This window comes from Triticum urartu, chromosome 1A (assembly GCF_056163025.1).
Source record: "Triticum urartu cultivar PI428250 chromosome 1A, HENAU_Tu73, whole genome shotgun sequence".
In the NCBI taxonomy this organism is placed as follows: domain Eukaryota; kingdom Viridiplantae; phylum Streptophyta; class Magnoliopsida; order Poales; family Poaceae; genus Triticum; species Triticum urartu.
In genome coordinates this window covers 56,255,278-56,263,212 of record NC_141873.1, presented here as the reverse complement: position 1 = coordinate 56,263,212, position 7,935 = coordinate 56,255,278, and the positions used below count along the sequence as shown (strand labels likewise).

The window sequence follows — 7,935 nt, the reverse complement described above, 5'->3', positions numbered from 1 at the left end:
CTGCGGCGTCGGGAGCAAGGGGGCCTCCCGTGGCACAAACAGCGGCATGGGTAGGGCTTCATCAGCACCACTCGGCGTCGTGAGCGGGGTGGCGAGGATTGGCGTCGTCTCTGAAGGTTCATCCGCCAGGAAGGGCGTAGGAGAGCTTGTGGAATGGACCATCAGCGCAGCCTGGTGTAGAGGCGTCACAGGGGAGCATGCCGCGGCCTCCAGCGCCGCAGCGCACCTAGCTCCACCCCGCAGCCCACCCGTGCGTGCCAGCAGACGCACCCGGGGCACCGTGGGAGCAGCAGACGTTGTCCTCGGAGGTGAGAAACAAGGCGCCCCGGCTGCGGACGAGGATGGGGTGACCACCGCCGAGGATTGGCCGCCCAGGCATGCCGTGGCCGCCCTCTTAATGCGCCAAGCCAGCTTTGCCACAGGAGAGATGCGCTTGTCGGGGCTCCTTGGAACGGTCCTGGAGCTACGACGCCTGGAGGAGGCCAGCGACGGGTCCCAATGATGACGACGGCGGCCCGCTGCTCGGACGACAGCACCCCCAGGCAGCAGCTGCACCTTGGAGAGATCAAAGCTTTGTATGTCAACACTCCAAATCATGATGGATAAGACACAAGTTCTAGAAATATCCATGTTCAAACAAGTCATATAAATGACGAAGTACACGATTATCATTCAACTTCCCGTTTGGTGACATCATTGGATAGCTTGAGCTTAAGAGAGAAGCATAATGATGCAGTAAGAATGCCATAAATTCTATCCATCGTGATTATATGTCACTAATAATTATTTGCATGTTGATTCTTTTATTTTCTGATGAGACTTGATAGCTTTCATCCAATACTTTGCAGATCATGCAACAATCATCTGATGTTCCTAAAAGCTCGGTGAGAGTAGTTCAAATCTGCAATAATGAAATATTTGTTAATAGTTTGTGAAGTATTTTCTACTTTTTTTGATTCACCAAGTCATCTATGCATAATCACCTTCTTACCAAGATCAAGACTTTGTATGCTAACACTCCAAAGCATCCCGGAGAAGGCACAAGTTCTAGAAATATCCATGTTCAAACAAGTCAAATGCATCATGGAGAAGGCTCAAGTTCAAGAAATATGCATGCTCAAACAAGTCATATGTTCCGCCATGATTATCAATCAACCTCCCGTTTGGCAGCATTGCTGGATAAGTGGAGCTTAAGAGAAAACCATAACGATGCGGTAAGAAAGCCATCATCACTGATCATTCTTTGCATGTTCATTTGTTTATTTTCCAATAAGACTTTATAGCTTTCTTCCCAATACTTAGTGCAGTTCCTAGCTTGAAGAGAAAATAATAATATATTTCTTTGCAGATCATGCAACAACTATCTGATGTTCCACCTGATGAGAGAACTTTGTTCATGACATTTTCCAATGGTTACCCACTGACCAAAGATGAACTGTATGATTTTTTTACATATATATGCCTTTCATTTCAGTTCATTACATACGTAATAGGGACAGCCTACATGCAAGTTGAATGATTTTTCTATTTTGGTCAGTCGACTGATCTAAAAATTCTGTTTGTCGATTTGCTCCATATCTTTCATCACCCAGCTTCTTAGCAGTACACGTACTAGTAGCTGCTTACTTCATCACCCAGCTGTAGCTGCTTTATCACTAGTTGATTTTTATATTTGCATGTGTGTTCCTACGTACTAGCAGAGATGCTTTCATCCCCTCGCAAAAAAAATTGAAAAAGAAAGAGATGCTTTCATCATCCAGCTGTAGCAAACATGCATAGGGCCGCTAGTTCTTTCAGGCGTAGGTCAGCGAGAGATCGGTCATTTTTATGTATACTTGAATCACACATATGATACAATCCTATGTAGCTGGTGAAGGAAATATACCTTAGAGGCAATAATAAAGTTATTATTTATTTCCTTATATGATGATAAATGTTTATTATTCATGCTAGAATTGTATCAACCGGAAACATAATACATGTGTGAATACATAGACAAACAGAGTGTCACTAGTATGCCTCTACTTGACTAGCTCGTTGATCAAAGATGGTTATGTTTCCTAACCATAGACATGAGTTATTACTTGATTAACGGGATCACATCATTAGGAGAATGATGTGATTGACTTGACCCATTCCGTTAGCTTAGCACTCGATCGTTTAGTATGTTGCTATTGCTTTCTTCATGACTTATACATGTTCCTATAACTATGAGATTATGCAACTCCCGTTTACCGGAGGAACACTTTGTGTGGTACCAAACGTCACAACGTAACTGGGTGATTATAAAGGAGCACTACAGGTGTGTCCAAAGGTATATGTTGGATTGGCGTATTTCGAGATTAGGATTTGTCACTCCGATTGTCGGAGAGGTATCTCTGGGCCCTCTCGGTAATGCACATCACATAAGCCTTGTAAGCATTGCAACTAATGAGTTAGTTGTGAGATGATGTATTACAGAATGAGTAAAGAGACTTGCCGGTAACGAGATTGAACTAGGTATTGAGATACCGACGATCGAATCTCGGGCAAGTAACATACCGATGACAAAGGGAACAACGTATATTGTTATGCGGTCTGACCGATAAAGATCTTCGTAGAATATGTGGGAGCCAATATGAGCATCCAGGTTCCGCTATTGGTTATTGACCGGAGACGTGTCTCGGTCATGTCTACATTTTTCTCGAACCCGTAGGGTCCGCACGCTTAAGGTTTCGATGACAGTTTCATTATGAGTTTATATGTTTTGATGTACCGAAGGAGTCTCGAAATGGTCGAGACGTAAAGATCGATATATTGGACGACTATATTCAGACATCGGAAAGGTTCTGAGTGATTCGGGTATTTTCGGAGGTACCGGGGAGTTACGGGAATAGGAGGAAGAAGCAATGGGCCTTAATGGGCCTTAGTGGGAAGGACCAGGAGGTGGCGCACGCCCCTCCCAAGCCCAGTCCGAATTGGACAAGGGGTTTGGGGCGCGGACCCTCTATCCCTTCCTTCCCCTCTTTCCCCCTTTCCCCCCCTTCTCCTAGTTGGACTAGGAAAGGAGGAAACCTACTCCAACTAGGAGTAGGAATCCTACTCCCCTGGCGCGCCCCTCCTAGGGCCGGCCTCCTCCCCCTTGCTCCTTTATATACGGGGGCAGGGGGCACCCAAAGACACACAAGTTGATCTTCGTGATCGTTCTCTTAGCCGTGTGCGGTGCCCCCCTCCACCATAATCCTCGATAATATTGTAGCAGTGCTTAGGCGAAGCCCTGCGACGGTAGAACATCAAGATCGTCACCACGCCGTCGTGCTGACGGAACTCTCCCCTGACACTTTGCTGGATCGGAGTTCGGGGATCGTCATCGAGCTGAACGTATGCTAGAACTCGGAGGTGCCGTAGTTTCCGTGCTTGATCGGTCGGGCCGTGAAGACGTACGACTACATCAACCACGTTGTGCTAACGCTTTCGCTTCCAGTCTACGAGGGTACGTAGACAACACTCTCCCCTCTCGTTGCTAGGCATCACCATGATCTTGCTTGTGCGTAGGAAATTTTTGAAATTACTATGTTCCCCAACAGTGGCATCCGAGCCTAGGTTTTATGTGTTGATGTTATATGCATGAGTAAAACACAAGTGAGTTGTGGGCGATATAAGTCATACTGCTTACCAGCATATCATACTTTGGTTCGGCGGTATTGTTGGATGAAGCGGCCCGGACCGACATTACGCGTACGCTTACGCGAGACTGGTTCTACCGACGTGCTTTGCACACAGGTGGCTGGCGGGTGTCAGTTTCTCCAACTTTAGTTGGACCGAGTGTGGCTACGCCCGGTCCTTGCGAAGGTTAAAACAGCACCAACTTGACGAACTATCGTTGTGGTTTTGATGCATAGGTAAGATTGGTTCTTGCTAAGCCCGTAGCAGCCACGTAAAACTTGCAACAACAAAGTAGAGGACGTCAAACTTGTTTTTGCAGGGCATGTTGTGATGTGATATGGCCAAGACGTGATGAGATATAAGTTGTTGTATGAGATGATCATGTTTTGTTGAAGTTATCGACAACTGGAAAAATCCTTATGGTTGTTTCTCTATTGCATAAGATGCAAGCGCCAAATAATTGCTTTACTTTATCGCTATGCGATAGCAATAGTTGCAAGAGCAATTGTTGGCGAGACGACCATGTAACGACACATTGATATAGATCAAGATGATGGAGATCATGGTGTCATGCCGGTGACGATAGAGATCATGACAGTACTTTGGAGATGGAGATCAAAGGCGCAAGATGATCATGGCCATATCATGTCACATATTTTGATTGCATATGATGTTTATCTTTTATGCATCTTATCTTGCTTTGATTGACGGTAGCAATTTAAGATGATCTCTCACTAATTATCAAGAAGTGTTCTCCCTGAGTATGCACCGTTGCGAAAGTTCTTCGTGCTGAGACACCACGTGATGATCGGGTGTGATAGGCTCTACATTCAAATACAACGGGTGCAAAACAGTTGCACACGGGGAATACTCAGGTTATACTTGACGAGCCAAGCATATACAGATATGGCCTCGGGACACGGAGACCGAAAGGTCGAGCGTGGATCATATGGTAGATATGATCAACATAGTGATGTTCACCATTGAAAACTACTCCATCTCACGTGATGATCGGACATGGTTTAGTTGATTTGGATCACGTGATCACTTAGAGGATTAGAGGGATGTCTATCTAAGTGGGTGTTCTTAAGTAATATGATTAATTGAACTTTAATTTATCATGAACTTAGTCCTGGTAGTATTAGCATATCTATGTTGTAGATCAATAGCTCACGTTGTTGCTTTCATATGTTTATTTTGATATGTTCCTAGAGAAAATTGTGTTGAAAGATTTTAGTAGCAATGATGCGGATTGGATCCGTGATCTGAGGTTTATCCTCATTGCAGCACAGAAGAATTATGTCCTGGATGCACCGCTAGGTGACAGACCTATTGCAGGAGCAGATGCAGATGTTATGAACGTTTGGCTAGCTCAATATGATGACTACTTGATAGTTTAGTGCACCATGCTTAACGACTTGGAATAGGGACTTCAAAGACGTTTTTGAACGTCATGAAACATATGAGATGTTCCAGGAGTTGAAGTTAATATTTCAAGCAAATACCCGAGTTGAGAGATATGAAGTCTCCAACAAGTTCTATAGCTAAAAGTTGGAGGAGAGTCGCTCAACTAGTGAGCATGTGCTCAGATTGTCTGGGTACTACAATCGCTTGAATCAAGTGGGAGTTAATCTTTCAGATAAGATAGTGATTGACAGAATTCTCTAGTCACCATCACCAAGTTAGTAGAACTTCGTGATGAACTATAATATGCAAGGGATAACGGAAACAACTCCCAAGCTCTTCGTGATGCTGAAATCAACGAAGGTAGAAATCAAGAAAAACATCAAGTATTGATGGTTGACAAGACCACTAGTTTCAAGAAAAGGACAAAGGGAAGAAGGGGAACTTCAAGAAGAACGGCAAGCAAGTTGCTGCTCAAGTGAAGAAGCCCAAGTCTGATCCTAAGCCTGAGACTAAGTGCTTCTACTACAAAGGGACTAGTCACTGGAAGTGGAACTGCCCCAAGTATTTGACGGATAAGAAGGATGGCAAGGTAAACAAAGGTATATTGGATATACATGTTTTTGATGTGTAATTTACTAGTGTTTATAGCAACCCCTCGGTATTTGATACTGGTTCAGTTGCTAAGAGTAGTAACTCAAAACGGGAGTTGCAGAATAAACAGAAACTAGTAAAGGGTGAGGTGACGATGTGTGTTGGAAGTATTTCCAAGATTTATATGATCATCATCGCACACTCCCTATACTTTCGGGATTAGTGTTGAACCTAAATAAGTGTTATTTGGTGTTTGCGTTGAGCATGAATATTATTTGATCATGTTTATTGCAATACGGTTATTCATTTAAGCAAGAGAATAAATTGTTGTTCTGTTTACATGAATAAAACCTTCTATGGTCATACACCCAATGAAAATAGTTCGTTGGATCTCGATCGTAGTGTTACACATATTCATAATATTGAAGCCAAAAGATGCAAAGTTAATAATGATAGTGCAACTTATTTGTGGCACTGCCGTTTAGGTCATATCGGTGTAAAGTGCATGAAGAAACTCCATACTGATGGACTTTTGGAACCACTTGATTATGAATCACTTGGTACTTGCGAGCCGTGCCTCATGGGCAAGATGACTAAAACGCCGTTCTCTGGTACTATGGAGAGAGCAAAAGATTTGTTGGAGATCATACATACAGATGTATGTGGTCCGATAAATGTTGAAGCTCGCGGCGGGTATCGTTATTTTCTGACCTTCACAGATGATTTGAGCAGATATGGGTATATCTACTTGATGAAACATAAGTCTGAAACATTTGAAAAGTTCAAATAATTTCAGGGTGAAGTGGAAAATCATCGTGACAAGAAAATAAGGTTTCTACGATCTGATCGCGGAGACAAATATTTGAGTTACGAGTTTGGTCTTCAATTAAAACAATGTGGAATAGTTTCACAAACTCATGCCACCTAGAACACCACAGCATAATGGTGTGTCCGATCGTCATAACCGTACTTTATTGGATATAGTGCAATCTATGATGTCTCTTACCGATCTACCACTATCATTTTGGGGTTATGCATTAGAGACAGTTGCATTCACGTTAAAAAGGGCACCATCTAAATCCGCTGAGACGACACAATCTGAACTATGGTTTGGCAAGAAACCAAAGTTGTCGTTTCTTAAAGTTTTGGGTTGTGATGCTTATGTGAAAAAGTTTCATCCTGATAAGCTCAAACCCAAATCAGAAAAATATGTCTTCATAGGATACCCAAAGGAGACTGTTGGGTACACCTTCTATCATAGATCCGAAGGCAAGACATTCATTGCTAAGAATGGATCCTTTCTAGAGAAGGAGTTTCTCTCGAAAGAAGTGAGTGGGAGGAAAGTAGAAAACTTGATAAGGTAATTGTACCTTCTCCCTTATTGGAAAGTAGTTCATCACATAAATCTGTTCTTGTGACTACTACACCAATTAGTGAGGAAGCTAATGATGATGATCATGAAACTTCAGATCAAGTTACTACCGAATCTCGTAGGTAAACCAGAGTGAGATCCGCACCACAGTGGTACGGTAATCCTGTTCTGGAAGTCATGTTACTAGACCATGACGAACTTGCGAACTATGAGGAAGCGATGATGAGCCCAGATTCCGCGAAATGGTTTGAGGCCATGAAATCTGAGATATGATCCATGTATGAGAACAAAGTATGGACTTTGATGGATTTGCCCGATGATCGGCAAGCCATAGAAAATAAATGGATTTTCAAGAGGAAGACGGACGCTGATAGTAGTGTTACTATCTACAAAACTAGACTTGTCGAAAAAAGGTTTTTGACAAAGTTCAAAGGTATTGACTACGATGAGATTTTCTCACTCGTATCGATGCTTAAAGTCTTTCTGAATCATGTTAGCAATTGCCGCATTTTATGAAATCTGGCAAATGGATAAACAAAACTGTATTCCTTAATGGATTTATTAAAGAAATGGTGTATATGATGCAACCAGAAGGTTTTGTCAATCCTAAAGGTGCTAACAAAATATGCAAGCTCCAGCGATCCATCTATGGACTGGTGCAAGCATCTCGGAGTTGGAATATACGCTTTGATAAGTTGATCAAAGCATATAGTTTTATACAGACTTGCGGTGAAGCCTATATTTACAAGAAAGTGAGTGGGAGCACTACATCATTTCTGATAAGTATATGTGAATGACATATTGTTGATCGGAGATAATGTAGAATTATTCTGCAAAGCATAAAGGAGTGTTTGAAAGGAGTTTTTCAAAGAAAGACCTCGGTGAAGTTGCTTACATATTGAGCATCAAGCTCTATAGAG

The 7,935-nt window shown here is 42.7% G+C and overlaps 1 pseudogene; it reads left to right on the top strand.

Annotated features, from left to right (window-relative positions):
- The first annotated feature begins 501 nt into the window (after positions 1-501).
- LOC147989972 (uncharacterized) overlaps positions 502-7,935 on the top strand; it is a 43,590-nt pseudogene continuing 36,156 nt past the window's right edge.